This window comes from Tenrec ecaudatus, chromosome 13 (assembly GCF_050624435.1).
Source record: "Tenrec ecaudatus isolate mTenEca1 chromosome 13, mTenEca1.hap1, whole genome shotgun sequence".
NCBI classification, from domain to species: Eukaryota; Metazoa; Chordata; class Mammalia; order Afrosoricida; family Tenrecidae; genus Tenrec; species Tenrec ecaudatus.
This window is the reverse complement of record NC_134542.1, coordinates 92,901,783-92,923,482: the sequence shown is the minus strand read 5'-3', so window position 1 is coordinate 92,923,482 and position 21,700 is coordinate 92,901,783. Positions and strand designations below refer to the sequence as shown.

General features: G+C 35.4%; 1 protein-coding gene across 7 annotated transcripts in view; it reads left to right on the top strand.

The window, feature by feature from the left end:
• MBD5 (methyl-CpG binding domain protein 5) overlaps window positions 1-21,700 on the top strand; it is a 457,957-nt gene that overhangs the window by 8,278 nt on the left and 427,979 nt on the right. The window contains exon 1 of one of the 7 annotated variants that reach the window (XM_075529833.1): window positions 7,395-7,444. The exons of the other annotated variants lie outside the window; for them this stretch is intronic. The gene's annotated coding sequence lies outside the window, so the exon portion shown is untranslated. Of the gene's footprint in view, window positions 1-7,394; window positions 7,445-21,700 lie in introns of those variants that run through there. 7 annotated transcript variants of the gene reach the window in all.

Here is a 21,700-nt window from a genome sequence, read left to right as displayed (position 1 = left end):
ATTAGAATGCAGGCCAAAGCCAGGCATCTAACTGTTTATAACATTCAAACTTCAATTAAAGCTACAGTGTTCCGTTTACTATATATCTGAAAGCTATGGGTATCCTATTGCTAGTAATGATGGCAATGAGTTTGTAAAGCCATAGAGAATAAAAACAAAATACTTAAATGGTCTGGTTTAATTGTATAAAATGGATAAGTTCTGTAGCATAGTTTAGTATTCCCTTGATTGGACTCCTGTGTCCTTCTTGAAAAACTTAGCAATAGTTTCCTATTAGAAAATCCAAGTAACAGATTAAGTATTCTTACATATCTTTGAGAGGAGCCTGTTGTTTGCTGTTTGAGTCGTCAATTCTGACTCATAACAAGCGTCTAAGTCAGAGTAAAACTGCACCCCAACTGAGTATCCTAGGCTATAATCCTCACGGAGCAGATCACAGGGTCCTCTCCTCCCTCAGAGCTGCTGGGAGTTAGAGCACTACTTTGCCGTTGAGTGTTTAACTATTTTATCACCTGTGGTCCGTGAGAGGAGTCTAAAAAACCCCATCCCATTGCCATCCAGTCAGTTATCATTAGTATTGATCTGAGAGGACAGGTTAGAAATGATCACTCTTTATGGTGAGGAGCCTCTGTGTCATATTTGCATAAGCATTTGGTGGTTAATCGAAAAGTCAACTGTTTGAGTCCCATGGCCAATCTGTGGGAGAAAAATGACTATCAACTTTTGTAAAGATTTTCAGCTTTTGAAATGATATGGGGCAATTCTACTTTGCCCTGTAGGTTCTCTGAATTGGAATAAACTTATTGACATTGTATTTGATTTTGAGGTTTAATCTTTATGGAAGACACTGTTTTCTTCATAGCTTTCTTCTCTTTTCATAGCTGTTAAGAATTCTTTAAAAAATATATCTTCAGAAAAGATATTTCTTCAGATCCTTAGTTTTTATTCAATGTACCTTGGTTAATTAGAAAATGACTTACACTTTGTATGTTTAAGAATTCTAATTAGTAGACAAATTTACTGTACAGTTGTGTGTCATTTTGGGAAGTCTGACCCCACATATATATGTGATCCAAGCCCCTGTAAAGCCTGATATATGAACAATTAGTGGGACATAAACTGGTTCATAATAACAAATGGGTACTACTTTATGACAAAACAAAGTCTGTACTGTATTATATTAAAGTGGCTTTAGTGTATCAGTAGTGTTTATTTAATTTTTATGCATTGAGAGGTCTACTATATACTAATTACTAAGACAAAGATTGACTAATATTAGAAACAAACCATATCAATTTAGACTTATATAAACTTGATTTAAAGAAACTTAGCAACACACTCAATCATAATCAAGGACTGCTTGTATATGATACTCACCCAACACCCAAGTCACAGAAATGGATGTCAAGCAATTGATACTGGCTCATAGTAACCCTATAGGACAGGGTAGAACTGCCCTTGTGGAATTATGAGACTGTAACTTAGGAGGGAAGAAGCCCTATCTTTCTCCCGATAACTACTATATAGGCTTAAAACAATTAGATACAACTGAGCTCTAGGTTAATTATATTTTGACCTATACTGACAAAATGTTGACATTTTATATATTCTACATGTACACATGATATACACACACATCTAAAAAATTGAAATAGAAATTTATAGCAGGTATAAATAAAATACCACTTGGGAAATGTAAAATCCTTATTAGAATAAATGAAAACATGCCGAAAAATTTTAAAGCATATGTTAGTTTTCCTGGGCACTGAATAGAATGATTCAGTTGGAAATAATATAACAGAATGTTAAATAATAACAGTGGTAGCTGAACATTAGAACTAGAAAAACACTCAAAATATAGATTTTTAGGGTAAAAACAAGGACCCAATCTCTAAGATAAAGCTAAATTGAAAAGCAAGTCACAAAATAATATACACAATATAATCCCAGTTTTGTAAAAATACCAAGCAAACATGCAGAATAGTACAAATAAAATGTTTGAATATATATTTACATAAATGTTTATTCATATTTTAGTACTATATCACTACAACTTTTTGAAGCCCCCTTGCGTATGTGTGTTTGTGTGATTAAGAAAAAGATTTGGAAAATATGTACCAAATTATGTACTGAGATGTGTTGGGGGGGCAGAAGAGGTGCTGGAATGTTGAAGAATTCATTATATTATGTACATTTGCATTAGTTGGGTTTATTTCTAATAATCATATATTTATATTAATTTTATAATGAAGACTACTTATGGGAAAGTTGAGAAATATTGACCTTGGAAAATTAGTCTTTATTAGTCAAATAAATAACTAGAACGTTTTGAAGAAAATTAAGTAGTAGTTGATAATCTTCATAGTAAATGTCTAATCAATTGGCGAAGAGAAATGGATATCTTTTACCGTAATTTTTAAATAGTTAGCTTCTATTTACAAAATAGAATTTTTCTATTCCAAGATAATGTAGGTTGTCAAGTGGGTGGTGGTGGAGGATGGCAGATATAAAGTGGTGGACAGTAGGTCATCTTCGGTCCGAGATGAGCCATGTATGCCTAAGATAAATTCATTGTTTTAATCCACGGTGCAAATTATTGCATGTTCACTCAATTGGCATAATCACCTAACATTTTCTTTACCTTTTCTATAGTAAAGTACCAGTTGAGATTTTAAAAAATAAAACTCAAAGTTGGAAGGTTTTTGTTTGTTTTTTTTTTTAGTGACCAAAAACATGTACTTGGGGAAAAAACAAAACAAAAAACCCTTAAGAACTTTTATAAAATATCATCAAACTAAATATATAAATTTAAAGAAGCAATTGGAATTTTATAGAGTTGCTCATAGCTGGTTTCCTGGGAGGACATGAGTTCATTCGTGTTTAGATAGGAGAGACTAGGTTAGCAAATAAGAGGATAATTCAGGTAAAGTCACAACTTCCAGTGGAGTAAGGAGATCAGGAAGTTGATTTTACTATTTTTAGTAAGCTAGGATTAAAGTTCAAAATAACCTGGTAAGTGGGGGTAGAAGATAGAAATATACTTTTTGTTGATTTTTTGGAAACTGTATGTTTCAGAATACAATTCAGAAAAGAAATAGAGAGTTTTTATAAAGGAAACAAACACATACACAAAAAATGTAGAAATAAAGATGTCCTTGCAATTATGATTAGAATACCATTGTAGTCTGAAGTAAGCGTATACTGAACATATGTTGCAAGTGAAAGATATTGTTTAAAATAGCAAAACAATAATAAGAAGAAAAGTATCTAAGAATACTGACTTGGGTTTTTTTCTTTCATAATAAAAATTTACTCTGGTCCCTAGGATCCTAATAGTACGCAGTACACAATTAAAATTTTAAAAATTATACTTGTATAAATAAATGCTGGAGGTGACAAAGAATGTAGCTTATGTTTCTTCATTTCTTTATAAACTTCATTTTTTAAATCGTGTTTATTTCCCGTTGTCCCTATAATGTAAATTATCAGCCTACACAGGGGTATCCAGGAATAAATTTAAAAAAACCGACTTTTTCTATTTCTCCTGAAAGCTGGCACGTTTAACGACTTCTGCCATGCAAGAAGACTTCAGAAAGTTTGTGTAAAATGGAATTATAAGGTAATGGACTTCTTCCATGAACTTTCTGAAGCCCTCCTTTGTATGTGCCTTTGTGTTTTGTTTTTAGGTCAAAGTCATAGTGATGTTTTTAAAAAGTAAGAATCATTAACTCTGATCTTATTTTTATTAGCCCCTGTGTCCCAGGGTTTACTTAAATGTTGCCAATTGTTGTGTCCCCAACTAGGATAGTGAGCAAAAATAAAGACTGGATTTGTGCTTCTAAATCTTATGTCTTAGAGAAAGAGAAGATATCACGCAGATAATCGTACCAATAAATGCAAAATTGATCCTATTTCAATGTATTTTTAATTATTTGTTTTGTTAATTTACTTTTATAATAGAAAATATACACAGCAAAACATACATCAATTCAATGACTGCTGTTATATAATTATATGACATTGAGTATATTTTTCAAATTATGTATCCATTTTTTTCCTATTTTTCCCGTTAACATGAATTCACCACTCCCCAAGTGTCCGATGCAATTTTTTGAATTTCTGCTGTTCATTTGATCCTACTTTCTATGGAGAGACCCGCCCAGTTCAAGGCAGCCAAAGCCTGGGGCTGTGCTGTTTTCATGACCACTTGGTATGTTTGAGTCCATTGTGTGCATCATGTTGAAGTTTTTTTTGTTTTGTTTCATCTTGCTGGTGACTAGGTACTTTACAAAATATAATGTACTTTCCTAGTGATTTCTATTAACACGTCCAAAGTGAGTAAAATAAAATCATCATCACATCTAGGGGACATTATGATTGTATTTTTTCTAATACTGGTTTATTCATTTTTCTGACAGTCTACTGTGTTCAATATTCTTCACCAATATCACAGTTCTCGTGCATAACTTTTTCTTCTGCCTTTCATTTCCCAAGTTTCCCATCCATAATTGACAACTGAAAAGATCATGGCTTGGTTCAGATGCACCTTAGTCATGAAAATGACAGTTTTCCTTTTTAAAACTTTCAAGAGATTTTTGCTTAATGTATATACTGAGGGCTATATTCATTGACCTTCATCAGTAAATGCTTTAAGTACTCATTTTCAGCAAGCCAGATTGTATCTTCTGCCTATTTCAAGTTGCTAATAGGGCTTCCTTCTCTACTTCCCGTATTCTTCATGTAGGCTGGCTTCTTGGGTTATTTGTTCAGTGGCAGATTGAATGAGTAAACAATACAACCCTTTTGTATGCCTTTTCGAATTTTGAACCGCACAGTATCCCTGTGTCATCCCCATCCCCTACTTCAGTTCTCTTCAGACTGCTGCTTCTTGATCTGTGCAGGTTCCTAGTGAGTGCAATGAAGTGTTCAGGAATTCCCATTCTTCACAGTGTTAGCCATAATTTGTTATGATCCACAGTAGTTGGATACTTTCCAATGGTCGACAAAACACAAATAAACATCTTTCTGAGAGTCTCTGATTTTGACCTAGATCCATTTGACAGCATTGATAGTCCTTGTTCGGTTTCCCTTTCAAATCCAATTTGAACTTTTGCTTATTTTCTGTCTATGCACAGCTGAGTCATTTTTGAATTATCTTTGCAGAACTTAATATAGCTATTGTGATTTAGGTGATTTAAGTGTAGAGAGCAAATTATTTCCTGATTAGCAACTTATATGCAAATTTTTCATGATCTTGACTGTAATCTTGTCAATGTGTCAACACTTTCCTTTTCCTGTCTTTTAAACTGTGCTTTGGGGCCAGTGCTACCCATTTGTCTGCTGTAGTTGATTGTTCTGTGTCTCCTGGGTATACTGTTTCCCGAATAGGCTTGCCTCTATGCGTCTGGAAGGTGATCCCCGAGAGTAGCTTCAGTTCAAAGTTAGGAGGCTGTCTCAGATCTTCTACTAGTCCCTATTACAAATAAGTATGACTTTTTTTTTAATTAGAATTTTGTTCTACCAGTATTTTCTATTGTGATTCTGGTGAAAACAGTTGGTGGCAATAGCTGGGCACTCACTAGCTGCTTGTTTCTGCTCTCAGCTAATTGGAAGCTGTGGTTCCCTGTGGTCCATTAGTCCATTAGATCATTTGTTTCCTTGAATCTTTGGCTTTCTTTACAGAAAGAAACCAATAACTATCACTTAAGATGGTTGCTCTCAAACTTTAAGATCCCCGTTGCTATTTACCAAAGTAGGATGTAGATGTCCAGAAGTTTGCTAGCATGTGATGTTAATGATACTGTTTGATAATTTCCACATTCCATTTGACCTCTCATTTTGAAATGGAAAGGAAAATAAATCTGTTCCAGTCAGCCAAACAGATATCTTCCAAGATTTTTTGACCTAGATTCCAGTGTTGCCGTTGTTTATTGAAACATCTCAATTGATAGTGCATCAATGCCTGGATCTTTGTTTTATGCCAGTGTCTTCACTGCAGCTCAAACGTCTTTGATTCTTGATCATATCCTTCATCCTGAAATGCTTAAATGTAGACCATTTCTTTTTGGATAGTGATGCTATATATTTTTTCTTTCTCTTCCTTAATGTTTTCCACCCATTCAAGTTTTCACATGTAGCTCTTTTGGCTTGGGACATGCTGACTGTTCTCTCCTTTTGGGTTTTTAGCTCCCACTCATTGTGCATTTGGTACATTGTACATGTACCGAATTTACCTCGTCTTCTCAAGCTGCCTTTGAGATATTCATCACTTTTCCTATTCTTTAGTCAGACTGCAGAGAGAACAAATTTCAGAGTCTCTTCTAAAACTACTTACATCTTCTCTCTCTTTTACATGATCTTATCACTGCCTTCATGGGTAATGCCCTTGATTTTTTTCCTACCCACAATTCTTCTGGTTTTCAGTCAGTAGTATTCAGTGGATCAGAAACATTCTCTAGGTGGTCTCTTAACTGAATTGGGGCATTAGGTCATACATTGGCCCTTACTCACTGCCATCAAGTTGATGCTGACCTTATAGGACACGGTATAGTAACCTTATAGGACACGGTAGAACTGCCCCTGTGTCGTTCCAGGCCTGTAACCATTTATGGAAGTTTATAGAGGGAGTCTGTAAACAAGCCCATCTTTTTCCCAGAGTAGCTGGTGGTTTCAAACTGTTGACCTGTGGATTACAGCCCACTTATGACCACCAGAACTCCTTGGGCTTGCTGAACTTGTACATGGACACATGGTCTGTTCCATGGTTGGCCCCTGATGTTGTAGGACTGTGGCTAACAGTGCAGGATGTTTTAACCACAAGATCTGTGGTTTGAACCCACCAGCTGTACCATTGAAGAAAGATGTGGCAGTCAATTTCCATATAAAGTACAGCCTCATCAACCCAATGGGACAACCCTACCCTCCATGGTCATTCTGAGTTGAAATTGACTTGATGAAAATGGGTTGTTGGTTGATGACCTGTGTCATTTCTTTTCATGGATGCAGTCTATTTGATTCCTATGTAGTTAATTTAATAAGGTCCACATATATAGTAAATCAGTTAAGTTGTCTAAAAATAATATTTTCATTGAAGGAGTCATTGGTGTTGTGGAAATATATCGTGTGATCTCCAGCATTATTTCTTTCACAAGGACTAATGATCCTTCTTTGTTCACAAGTTTTACATTCTAATCACTAGGAATTGATTACAAATACATATTGATTACAAATTGTTATTTTACGGGGATAAAATACGGGGTTTTCAAGTCATGGTCCTTTTGAAGTAAATCATCAGACCCATCTTCTGAGGTGCTAGGTTCTTAAAATATGTTTTTGGACAGTAAATACAATATTGTTTCTCTATCTTGTCAGTTCCAGCATAGTATACCATGTTTGATGGATTCCAAGGCCCCAAATCAGTACATTTTGGCTCAAGACTGCCTAGGTAATATCCATCTTCAAATGTTCCCTTTGATTTTTTGATGATTTTCATTTTTCACTATTTAATAATTTATAAATTCCACATTTCAGTAATTAGTGGATGTTTACCGTGGTTACTTTTTTTTTTTGAGTCATATCACACCAACAAATGATGATCCTGAATGCTTTATTTCATCTGCTTTATTAGGGATCGCTACTTTGAAGAGGCAGTTCTTCCCCGATCATATTTTGGTTCCTTGCTGTATGATGGGCTTATCTTGTAGTGTTTTATTGGGCAACATTCTGTTTTGATTGAGAATTCTTAATGGTTAAATTTTAGAAGTAAATTGCCAAACCACTTCCTAGTTTGTCTTAATATGTAAGCTCCACTACACCTTGGCCACCATGAGTGAACTCACTGCTGGCATGTGATATTCTGCTGGCATGCTTTTTAGTATTGTAGCCAAATGCCACGTTATCACATGACAGATGAGTGGAAGCTGCATATAGCCATCATTAGAGAAGTACAAGACTAAGTTATATATATATATATTTATATTTATATATATTACTATTTCAGTTTATACATACACAGGTTTATTCCAAACAAAATGTGTTTAAACATGTCTTTGTGGTGAATGGATGGCGGCAGGAAAGTTCTCTCAGTAATACACTTATCTTAGTGTCATAGAGTATCTTCAAAAGAGGACGAGTCAAAACAGTGACTTCCAACAGGATCATCTGGATCAATTCAGTTCAAGGACAAGAAGTTAGGTCAGAAACTCATGGTGACTGTTTTTCAGGACTCCAAAAGGATCATCATGATAGATTTTCTTAAAAGACACAGGAAGATCAGACAGGTTTATCATGGAGAACTTTTAAGAAAATAAAACTCTGCAGTAGTGAGGAAAAAGCCAGAAAGGACCAGGAATTTTTTTCCATTCTGACAATGTACTTGCTCATTCTTTGAGAGTGGGAAGGGCTGTCTGCAAACATTTCTTTGGGAAACTTTACTCAATTCACCCTAAAGCCTGGTCTTGTCTCTTCAGATTTCTTTTGCTTCCCAAATGGAAGGAACAGGATTTGAGTCCCTCAAGGATGTCTGCATTTACTTTTTGACTAGGTGTGTTAATTGAAGGGTGCAGAATTCCTAAGGGAAGAGGGGGATGGAAATATCCTGTATTGAGATATGGCTAGACCTAGGTGGAGGAGGGTATGTTGAAAAACAGTATTTTCCTATTTTTGTTTAATAACAGTTTCTTTGATTTGGTTGTAATACTTTTTGGCTCACCCTTTTACATGGTAATTAATATAAAAGGTTTATGGAAGAAGGATTTTACCAATCAGGTAAAGCAAAAGCTTTCGGATACTTTCTTGGAAAAGATCTTAAAGAGTAGGAGTTAACTTGACAAGAGGAGGAGAGGAGTTTTCTGGAAAGAAGGAGCACATTTATAAAGACCTTAAGGTGGCCATATGTATTGGACCTAACTTTTGTGTGTGACCTAATATGTGTGACTATTTTTTTATTAAATAACTTTTTATTGTAAATTAATTGGCAGTTTACATTTCAGATCATCAAATTTATTTTCAACTGTTGAAATTACTAATCACACGTCCTTATAGTTTACCCTTCACCTGCTCCTTGATTTTTCTTCTTCTGGTGCACTAGACTATCCCACTACTTTATCTTCTCTGCCTGGTCTCCCCTTCCTCTTGGCAATCTCCAGAGTGTGTTCCTTTGTAGGTCAATGTGGTAGCACTCAAGAGCAAGAAGGTAGAAGGCAAAAGATGCTAGTAGAGAATTAGGTTGGTCAAACTGTCTTGTAGTCTAAGCTACTCTTTATTCTTAGGGGTAGTATTTAAACTTTAGACTGATATTTTTTATGATCAGTGAGAAACACTTAGAATTTATAAAAGATATATTACAAGAGTTAATTTGTATTTCCATTTAGAAATCATATGTTTTTTTCCTATAGAATCATTGTTAAAACAACTCTATATCATAAAACTCCTTAAACACAGAAGAAAACAATGGAAAATAATATAAGCATACTAAATATAGTAATAGGAATTATGAAAGAAAAGGAAGAAAGGGGGTTAAATTTTTAATCAGTATATACAAAGGAGAATTCCCTGGGTTTAATTGACTAAACAGTGAGTATTAATGGGGGGGGGGTGACATCCTGCTGTAAGTAGGGGTTTATAACAAATTATAGTAAAGGACACATTAGTTGGACAATTTGAGAAGATCCTCATGTGACACCAAGACAGGATAATGTATTGTAAGAAGTTGGCCAAGGTAAAGGAGAACAGAAGATACCACATTCACAAATTGAATATTCTAATATAGAGGTTATTTATGCTTTTATTTTTGGAATACACACATTTTCTGTACCTTTTTGTATCTTGATAAGAAAGTTAGAATTACAGAATGGTAGCAGTAAAGCTGTCCACTCTATCTTGATTATTTTTAGAGTAAATTGCTAAAGTTACATTCCAGGAGAAAGATGGGGCTTCTTACTCCCATAAAAAGTTACAGTCTTAGTAACTCACAGGGGCAGTTCTGTCTGTCTTGTAAGGTCAGGCTTTGAGTTAGAATTGACTCCTGGGCAGTGAGAAATTACATTAACTTTCAGGTTGTGGCTTAAGTATTGAATTTTTTGGTGTATGTCAGAGTAAAAGTTTTGCAAGATGAAATTAAAGTTAATTTTGAGGGGAATGTATGTGTGAAATGTGTAAATATCAAAACAATTGCCATTTCAACCATCTCCACATGTATAGTTTAGGGACATAAATTAATTCATCATACAATTTCATCCATTAACATTTTTTTATATCATCATCACAGTAACTTAGAAATTTAAATTCCTATTTTTTAACTTAGGGAAGTGTCATGATTGTGTTCATTGCATGTTCATCTTTAAGTTTAAGATCTCTTAGGACACTACAGTTTGTGTTACAGCCCAGTTAAGAAATGTGCAAAGTATGAAAGAGCTTCAAAAAAAAACTGGAAAGAAGCAATGAGAAAATAATGGAATTTTTGGACACATTTTTAATTACCTTATCTTATGAACATCGTAACAATAATAGACCAAGCCCTTTGATTTTTACTAGGAACAAGGATGTGTTAAATTTTAAGGAAAGTGTGTAATAAAAAAAAAACATTCACTGAGTAGACAAGGTATATTTTAGTAGTTTTGGTTGATGAATTCTGCCAGTGCATCAGTTTGGTGATTTGAACATTCTTCCTAAGATTGTCTTTTAAGTTTTCTAGTTTGTATTCTCAGATATAGCATACCATGCTTTTAAAGCAGATTAAAATCCCCAAATAAGAATTACAATATTGAGTTAAGTGCTTATTTATAACACATTCTAAAGGTGTCAATATGAGTGGTGTTGGTTCATTTTTCACCACGTGGTGTCTATCAGAACAATGATGTTCCAAAGACCTTTCTTTAATGGTTGAGATGCTTAGTAGGGTGTTTGAAATCTAGTTTACTAAAGGTATCTAATAACACTTAAGCGATGTCTGCTTTCTAAATATGAATGAATATTTATATAGGAATTACTCAGCGATTGAGTGGTTTCTCTGTTTTGGAACTTCCTACACTTGTCTTGCTATCAAAATATATTACAAAGTATATTATAAAGGTACCTTCTTGTCCTGTGTTAACAGGTGTGATACACCCTGAACTCTACTCCCACCCTGAAAGGTTCATGTAGAAACCATGATTAAAGAAAATCACACAAGATTCTTTTTGCCTGGTTTTTATTTAATGCAGTGTCTACCATGGACAGTAATACGTAACTCTTGTAAATTTCCAATACTAATTAATTACATTTGTTGAGCATTGACTTTGTGTCACTCACTGTGCTAGGCAGTTTACAGACACTGCATTACTTCACCCTCCTAACAACCAGAACGCATACCAAGATGCACACGTGAACACTGTTTCATGTTATTTTTCCTGATTTTAAGCACCTATGTAAAATATCTGTTAAGAATATAAAAAGTAAAGCAAACATTATTTTATGTGGTTGCATCTCTATAGCTAATAGCAAGAAGGAAAGAACATGAAATTTAACCTTAACATTTTTTTGAAATTATATATGTTTATACCCTCTTCTAGCCCCAGTATTCAGAATTGATCAACAGTATAAGCATTATGCTTGTTTTAATAATAGGAAACAACCATTAGAAGTTGAAAGCTATTCCTGAGTTTGAGCACTGGTTAGACTGTGATTTAAAAAAGGCCTGATTTGTGGCAGATGGGGGACAGGTTTTTCCACCACGACAATGCACCTGTTCAAGCAGACATCTTAGTGGGCCAGTTTTTGGCATAAAAAACGGCATACCTATCTTGCGCCAGCACCTTACTTACTTGACCTCGTTCTGTTCAACTACTTTTTGTTTCTGTGAATGAAGAAGGACTTGAAAGGACACCGATTTGATGAAGTGAAGAGATGATAAAAAGTAGATGAGTTTGAAAAACGTTTCCAAGAATGGAATCGCAGATTTGTCAAAGTATTAAATGTAATGGAGAGTACTCTGAAGGTGATAAGGTTGATTTGTAAAAAATTTTAAATACATCGCTTTGGGGAAAAAACCCGGTTATTTTGGGTACCCCTCGGACATTCACTAAAAATGTATGTGCTTTCATTTTTCCTTCTCTTTTATTATTAATAATAGCTGTGTTTCAGAATCTTTGTAAAATTAGATTTTACATCGAAATGTCTTTTAGAAAGTAAATGATCTATTTGTGCTAAAACCAAACGCACTGCCATTGAAACCGTCTGACTACAGTGACTCTATATAGGGTTTCCAAGACTATAAACGTTTAAGGGAACAGACAATCTCATCTGTCTCACATGGGGACACGTAGGTTTGAACTGTAGACCTGCGGTTAGCAGCGTAATTCACAGCCCTCCAGGGTCTCAAACTAGTTTGAAATGTTTTTGAATTCCTGCAGCTGAGAACCTGATCTATTTAATCGTTGTGCTTTTGCTACTCTACACATAGCTAATAATGGACACCTACAAACACGAGGAGCCCTGGTGGCATAGTGGTTACATGTTGGACACTGCTAAACGGCAAGATCAGCAGTTCAAAACCCCCAGATAGCACTCCGAGTGAGAAAGATGAGGCTTTTTACTACCATATAGACTTACACTCTCAGAAACCCACGAGTCCTGTTCTACCTTTTCCCAAAGAGTCAACTAGATGGCAGTGAGTTTGGGACTTAGTTTTATAAATGTGGAGCTCAGATAGATCTTAGAGAAATTTGAGAAAATAGTTACAGTTTAATATGACTACTCTACTCATCGTTTACAATCTTGACTTTAGTAGATTTTACCAGGAGTGATTTAAATGCCAATAGGATTCCTTTCCCTTTTCAATTATTCTCAGTAAATGCACAGGGTTGCAAAAGATGTTAACAGCATGGGCTCAGGAGTCTGATGGCTTGGATTCCAACCCAGGTTTCAACACTTTGTAACCATCTAGCATTTAGCAAGTTATGAAATCTCCGGTCTTCTCAGTCTTTAGTAAATTAACCTAATAGTTTCAGGTTGCTGATAAACGAACTGTGTGTGTGTTTGTACATATATACAGTTATTTAATTAAATTATGTATATATGAAGGGACTCCATAATAGAAACTGTGGAAAAATGAAATTAAAAAGATAATAGAAGCTCCTTCATATTTTATCTTATTACCAAAATGTCTGGCATAGGCCAAATGCCATAAAAATGCAAATTCTTACAGCAATTATATATATTGTTCATATATTAGTTGTGATACAGAAAAAATAGCAAATAATATGCCTGGTTAAATGTTTAACTTGGTAACTTTTCATTTTATAGAATAAAGCAAATTTAACTTTCTGTTTTTGTAAGCGGTCTGTAGGACATTTATATAGCATTTTCTGCTTGCTGAATGATTACATTCCGTTGTCACTTGTCTATCTGAATGTTGAGGAAGATAGTAGAAAAACATCCCTGTAATGAAATTGAGATTCCCATAAAGTTCTTACCTGCATAGCACAGTGGGTTGGTGGAAGTGCCAGTGTAGTGAGCCCAGCTATCTACTTACTGATGACTCAAACAGCAAGTATTAGTTGGTCAAATAAATATATGGTACGATGTTCTTTAACAATTTTAATTGGCTGTTATCTCCTTTCATTGTGTTCTCTTTAGATTTACGCCAAGATTGTGTGAAATATCTTTTTTTGAATGGGATTGAACTAATTAAAGTCACCTTTTAAAATGACTATTTCTTAGGACCTTTAAGGACAAAGTATCTTCTCTTAGCTGTCAATGGACTCCCCTCTACCTCCACCTTTGATTAACTAGATCAAAAAATTCTGGGTTACAATTGCACTCTTAAAACTCTTTATAAATAATTGTTTATAAGACAACATTTATTTTGTGGAAAAGCTATTTATTTTAACCCTGCAGTTTAACTTGACACATTGCAAAATAGAAAAGGATGGTTTAAGATTTTGAGAGTATTTTTGTATGGTTGAAATTTTAGGATTATTTATTGAAGAGTTGAACAGTGATGTATATTCCCTGTTGGAGGCTTTGTTTTCTGTGTATGCAATTATTTTCTATAATTTAATGGAAAATAATCACTATAACCAATATGATTTCAATAAGTTTAATTGGATATATGCTTAAATGTATGCTATTCAAAGTATGCTACCTTTTTAAAACTCAAAGCTTTAAAGTGAATATAATTGCAGTCTTTTCATGGGTTTGTCTCCAGCTTTTAGTTAGAAATTTATTAATTTGTGGTAGAATATTAGGATAAACTTTTTGCTCCAAACTACATAGAAAGTTACTTTGGGGGGCCCTTCTTAGATTTTTGAAGCTTTCTTTACTGTCACAAAGAATGAATTGACTAGCCCAACACCATATTTTCTTGTTGAAAGATCTGAGAGAAAGAAATTTGTTTCTGACAAGACCCAAAAAGGTATAGTATTTTATAGACTGCATTATGAAACATTGTGCATAATCAAACTACCTTCTTTTTATAATGTGTTCATATATAAATATATACACATATCTCCAAATGAAACAAATTCCCATTCAGCAGCTTCTGAAACGTAATGTCCAGTGACACTGGTTATAGTCTTCACATTGAGTCAACATCCTTATTTCCATTCTGATTGTTCAGTTCCCCTTCATTTACATCTGTTTCTTCTCATCTTACGGTGCCAACAACCTCTATATCCTATAAATACCTATGCATATCCTGCTGCTTACGCTATGTATGTGAAAAGTTGTAATCCTTGAGTTTGGTTGCTGAAATTTATTTATAAAGGAATATCCTATTTAGGAATAGTGTAAGTAAATTTTTATACTTTCAAGATTTAATTTTGCAAGACATAAAATTTTTAACAAGTCCTGAGAAGGCAGAGGAAATAATATACAAATTGATTGAAAAAAAAATAGAAAAGTTGGATAGTAGAAAACAATTTAATTTTGAAAATGTGAGCTCGGTTTGTAAATATGAATTCTAAAGCCTCCTAATGAACTCGTAGTGTCTGAACTTGCCTAAATTCCTGAAGGATAGGAATCAGAATCGGCATGAAGCTGGTTGAAGTAGACGGCAGACATACTTCCACCCAGCTCTTCTCCTTTTCTCACACCAGCCACCCCCCTCACAGCACTCTGTACTTCTCTGTTGGACTTGATGATTTACTACAGTGATCTCACAGATCATACAGTTACGTGATTTATTAGGAAAGCTACCAGCAACAGCTTGGTCTCAGGCACTCAACTTAGAAATAGCAGAAACCACTTGGGATCAGGATCAGGTCTTTGGTGCAAGACTTCAGATCTGGACATGTTCCAAGGAGGACAACTCCCTCAGGCCCTTCTCTGTTGTAGCAGCCAGGTTCGTGCTGACCTTGCAGTGTGCACACCCCACGTTAACCACATCTCCTCTGAGTCTTGCACACTCACTTTTGGCCTTGCATGATCCTTTGCACGCAGGCCTTTCTGCCCTTGGCATCTCTGTTTTTGGCCTCTCCACTTCAGTCCACGAGTGCATAATGGAACAGTTTACTCACTCTGTTAGTTGCTTCCTTGGGCAGCAGCTGTTTGCCATCACCAACTCTTCCACAGGCCTCTTCTGGGCTTCATGTCATCTTTTGTATTCCAGCCCTTGATTTGAGTAACAGTCCTTTTAGAGAGTTCTTTGCTTTTCTTCTTTTCCTTTTCAATTTTTTGGGGGTTGGCAGCTTAAATAAACAAACTCCATGCGAGTTTCAAGGTAAGGTCCTAGAGGGACAGCAGACTGACCAATCCAGTCAATAGACCTGAAACCACTTAGTTTGTCTAGTAAACCGACCATCACTGCAAGGTGCATAAAATAGAACAGGCACAGAGCAGACTGCAGTTCCAGGCCAGATAAAAAAGATTTTGATTCAGTCTCATGTTATGTACAGCTTACCCAGGAAATGTCAGCCAACCGGGAAGAGAGCAACAAACCCTTTGAGGTGGAGAGCAACCTGAGAGTCCCGCTCCCCCCGCACCGTCCACACTGTGCAGTGCCACAGGGCTTAAGGGAGAATGCTCCCAAGTGTTTTCTCTGAAGAATGGAAGCAACAAGCCACAAAAAAGAAACTAATTTTTTCATGGTATTACAGCTCATAGTTAAACATTTGGTTTATTATTAGACCTGTATATGTAAATATGAAAATCAGTACTAGGGTTGGAATATAGAACATTATATAGACCAAGTCATTAAAACATTAAAAACTGATTTAGGTTCTCTAACCTCATTCATCAAGGTCATTTTATTCTCTCTCAAATCTTTCTCTATCAGCTGGCACTATGAGAAGGTGGGCTTACAGAATCAGTGTTCTCCGAGTATGAACCATTTTCTTAAGGAGGACCACATGTGAATGAAAGATGCTGGGGATCTTGTTCAGGGGAAAGTCATTTCTGCCAAATAGAGTGATGTACCCTACTCCCTTTTATGTCAAAATAGTGTTTGGGTAAATGTAGGCGCTTTTTTTGTTGTTTTCATTTTGCTGCCTAGGATTTTAAATTATTGTAGTACAGTCGAAAAAAATTTAATCAGATTAATTTTGAGTACCTGGGTTTGTTTTTGAAAATATGCTTGTACTCTTGGAGAATTAGCGCCCTGATTTTAAAAAGCCATTCTCAAAATCTAAATATTTCTTAACATTTACTTTTTGTGAAAAATTGTTCCAAGTTTCCAACAATAAACCATTACACAATGAACTTTGGAAAATACATGCTTTACAAAGTGATTAATATCCATGTTTTTTATGTAAATATATTAGACAAACATTTAAATAGTTACTTTTCTTGGCCAGAATTTTACATAATAAAAATCAAATACATTTCCCTTCAGTTGATATTGACTCATAAAGACCCTAGTTTCCATGCTGAATTTTTACGAACTCAGAATGTGAGTTTGAACTGTTGACCTTTCAGGTAAGTGCTTAACCACTGAGACACTAAGGCTCCTCCAGAGTATTGCTGGGTATATATATTTCATTAGTTTAAAAAAATGAAGTTAGATTTTAGAAAAAAAGATTAATGACCACAGGGTGAGAGAAAACCCTACCCTAAGACAAAATGATGTCATTCCTTGGACAAGTATACATTAGGAAAATTATGTAATTTCAAAATGTTAGTAAATATTGATGGTTGTTTAGGGATAGAGTTTTTATGTAACATTAGAAGGAATCATCTATGAGTAATTTCCTCTGTGAAAGTCACAAAAACGAAACCTAAAATTCAATATTCTTCTGTAAATAATTTATAAAATGTATGGGAGCTTTTACATAACAGCTACTGTAATTGTTGTAAACTGGATGAAGCCAATCTATCATTTGATTAAAGAAGTCAGATAATAACTCAATCCAAAGGCATAATATTCCTGCTATATCCCTTATAAAATGATTACATTTTGTAAACAAGTTCTATGAAATGACTTATCTATCTAATGCATTTGCACTTATTTTACTAATTAGAAGGAAAATTAGAAGGACAATCTTGGGGAACCTAATCACTCAATAACACAGTTTGAAAACTCAAATTATTTGATAGAAACTGACATGATTAGACACTTCACATTTCTGCTGAAAAGTATCAAATTCTGTTTCAGTATTTACTTTATGTGTGGCTACAATATCGCAAAGAAATTTGTCAGTTTAACAATTTTTATGTATACATTTTAGTGACACTGATCACGTGTATTATATTTTACAAACATTGACGCTGGTTACCCAGTTATTCCACCAACATTAACAGAAATTCAGTGTCCACTAAGTAGTATGAGAGAGCTTAAAGAAGTTTTTGAAAAAATTCCATTTCCATTATTTTTTTCATTTAATTTTTCCAGGAACTTTGTAAAGCCTCATTGTTCTTCCCATTCCGTACTTCCCCCCATCTTGGTGTCCACTGACAAACAGGATCATGTTTTGTTGATACAGCATGTAGAGTAGTACTTCAGTGATCTTTGGAGTACAGGCTTCTGTTGGTATATTTGCTTTCAATTAGTTTGTTTATAGATAAGATTGGCATTACTAGATATGATGGTTAGGGTTGTGCGTCAAATTGACCTGGACCGTAATTCTCAATGGTTTGGGAGTTATGGTATAGTCATCTCCCATGATTAGAGCTGATGTAATTTGATCACTCCTGATTAAATCTGCTACAAGGAGCCATTAAGTTTTCTAGAGAGCGCTGCCTGCTCGTATGTAGAAATTCTGGCAAAGTTTTTTTAACTGATGAATCCTGCAGCTAACTTGTGATCCTCTAACCTCTGGTTCTTTGGAATTGAGCCAGCCAGTGAGTGGCCTGCTGTATTGACTCCCAATCTTGTTAGCTTCTTTGTTAGCCTCTGCAGCCTGTGAGTTAACAGCCTACCATCTTACCTCCTGATCTTGCCTCCTTACCTATCAGCCTTCACAACCAGAAGCCTATCATCTGAGCTGCCAATCATTTGTCAGCCCTTGGAGTTAAGAGAGTCATGGGAAGCCCCCAACCTGACATCTGACTTGGACCTTGCACCCTCTACAACTCCATGATCCATTCTTACAGAAAAATCTATCTCTCCCTCTCCCCTGCCCTTCTTCTTCTTTATATAATGTACATATATACACATGTACTTATACAAATAAAACCATTACTGGTTTTCCTTCTCTAGCAAACACCACTTAAGACATTTGGTACTGAGAGTGAGTCCAGAGTAACAAAATCATAAGAGGAAGTTTCTAAATTGGCTCTCAAGTCCAACTTGAAAGGTACTTAGAAGGCACTGCTAATTCTAGTATGACATGACTCTCATGCATATATGAGATCACTATGAGTCAGAAATGACTTGATGGCAGCGAGCTTTTCAAATATTTGTAGAAATGTCCCATTGGTTTTTTTATTCCATTTTCCATGAATATTTTGGAGATTCCTTATATAACCTTCACTGATTTTTCTTTTGTCTCTAGAGAACCCAGCATGAGACTCTGGGTCATATAGTAGTTCTGTGCTCTATTTCTGAGATACTGCTAAACTGATTTCCACAGCTGTTGTACGTTTCGCACTCCCATCAGTGTTAATAACGTATCCTTGGTAACAGTTGTTATTTTTTATCACAGTTGTGCTAGTGGGATTGAGGGAGACCTCATTGTGGTTTTGGGTAGTATCCCTAGGGTGACTATCACTGACATGATGTATGTGTTTAGCTATCCTCTTTGGGAAAATACCTTTTAAAGCAGTTTGCCTGTTCTTGTTTTTTTCTTAATTGGGTTGTCTTTTCATGGTTAGGTTGTAAGAGTTTTTAATATATTCTAGGTGTTAAACTCTCATCAGATCTATAGTTCCCAACATCTTCCTCTCAATCTGTCAGTGGTTTCTTCATTCCATTCACAAAGTCCCTTAAAGAACAAAGCATTCTTAAAGTCTATGAGGTCCCATTATTTATTTTCCTTTTTGGTTTCATATCTAAAAACCCGTAGTGAAAAAAAAACAGGCCCCATAGAAATAGTCCTATATTTTCTTCTAAGAGTTTGATGGCTTTCCTATTCAGTTAGGTCCTTCGCCTTTCCAATTGGTTTTCGTATGTAGTGTGAGTTATAGAACATGCTTATTCTTTAAGTGGTCTTTTAAATTGTTGTTCATTGTGAAAAGGGTTGATTCCTTTAGACGTGGGTGGCAGCCAGGAATCTTTTGTTGCTATTATTGCTGTTGTTAGTTGTCAAATCGATTCAACAACACTGACCGCAACCCCATATGTAACAAAACAAACTTTTCTGAGTCTTGGGCTCTTCTCACAATTTTTGGTATTTCAGTCGCTCTCATTGAGGCCTTCTCTTTTAAGTAACCCTAGCCACTGCAGACCTTAGTCACTAAGCAAGTTCAGTATCTGCTCCAAGGGAGTAGCAACAGTTTCATAGTTAGGAATTATTCTTATTTTTCTTTTAATTGTATATATTTATGGAGTTAAGGAAAGAGAGTTCAAGTACTGAAGAGCCATCTCAGATTTTTCAAAGTAGTATTTCGATGTGTATTTATTAATACTAAGTACTTGATATGTGCTAGGTGTTCAGCATATAACTGAACAACATAGTCAAGAATCAGAGTATGTAATCTATTCATTGATCACTAATACCAAAGAAATATTTCCAAGAGTGATACACATCACACAATGCAGTCAAGCCTGGGAAAGGCAAAAACTGTATAGGAGAATCCTATCAGAGATGAAAACTCAAATATGTTCTACTAACAAAGGTAGTGGTAAAGTTGTAAGACAGTACTCTGTCAAAGGCAGAAAACTGGCAAGAGGAGGAAAAGCAAGGCAGTTCCCATGACTTTCCAGCTCTCACAGATTTCAGTGTAACAGTTTTTCAACTGCCTAGAGAATGATGATGTAAGTTGAATTGTGTGGCCGACATTCTTAGGTGGCAATAATAAAGATAACGGGTAATTTTTCACTTTCACCATTTTATTGATAAGGAAATGGAGAACCAAGAGAATAAGTGACTTAAGTTCATTTTGTAAGTGCTAGATCAGGAACTAAAGCCCTTTGCAGTCTAAGCTAGAATAGCTCTCACAGGGGAGCGTCAAGGAGGAAAACCAGGCATGGTGCTTAGAAAGATGGGCCAGCCACTTTGGGTTTGATATAGTTAATATGAGACAACAAACTTTATAAACCTATTTTTTCAAGCTTATTTTTTGTTTTCAATTTAAAAAAAAGCCAAACTCATTGCTTTTCATGAATTAATTCCAGCTCATTGCTACGCTATATAGCAGGGTAGAACTGCCCCGTCAGTTCGGAGACTATGAATCATTATGGGAGTCTCTCGCCCATGCTAGCGGCCCAAAACACAACCACTATGCCAACAGGTTCTTGGTTAGCACTTAGTTACATCCCTTTAGGTTAATAAACTGATAGGTTTGATTCCTGTCTCAACAAAAGAATACAGAATAGAAAACTAGGTACAAATTGTAGTACCTTTTACTTGAGGACAGCAAGGGTCAATCATAGGATCATATTTGGAGAAGTAAATAAACTGAAGTTGAGTTTTCAAAGCTAGACATAATAACAGGAAACATACCACCTACAATGCATATGGCAAAGGCAAAAGATGGTACAGCAGATTTCAGAAAAAAATAATAGCTGGGAGTTAAAGATACTTAATCTGCTTTTACAACCTTAGATCTGTTGTCTCAGAAATAAAAAAAAAATCCGTCCTTATATAAAGGAGCTCTCGTGCTGTGGTCAAGCTCTTGGCTGCTAACCAGAAGACTGGTGTTGGGAAAGCACCTCATCTGGAGAAAGATGTGGCAATCATCCTTACAGCCTTGGAAATCCTATGGGATAGTTCTCCTCTGGTCTCAGGAGAGCGATGAGTCCGAATGGATTGATGACTGACAGTGGGTTTGGCGTACAGATATAATGTTATGTGAACATGTTGTTAGGCGTTGCCAATTCAGTTCCAACTCAGAGCTATCCTTTGTACAACAGAACAAAACACTGCCTGCTCCTGCACCACCCTTACCAACTGTTCTATATTTGAGCCTGTGGTTGCGATGTCAGTCCACCTATCTCATTGAAAGTCTTTTTCTCTTTCACTGATATATTAGGCCAGGTTGACTGGAGAAACAGATACAGTGACACTCGTATATGTGTAAGAAAGAGCTTTGTGTCAAGAAGCAATTGTATAGAAGGAAAACATTCCAGCCCAGTGTAACTAAAGTCCATAAGTCTGATACTAGTCCTTAAGTCCTTCTTCAGACTCCT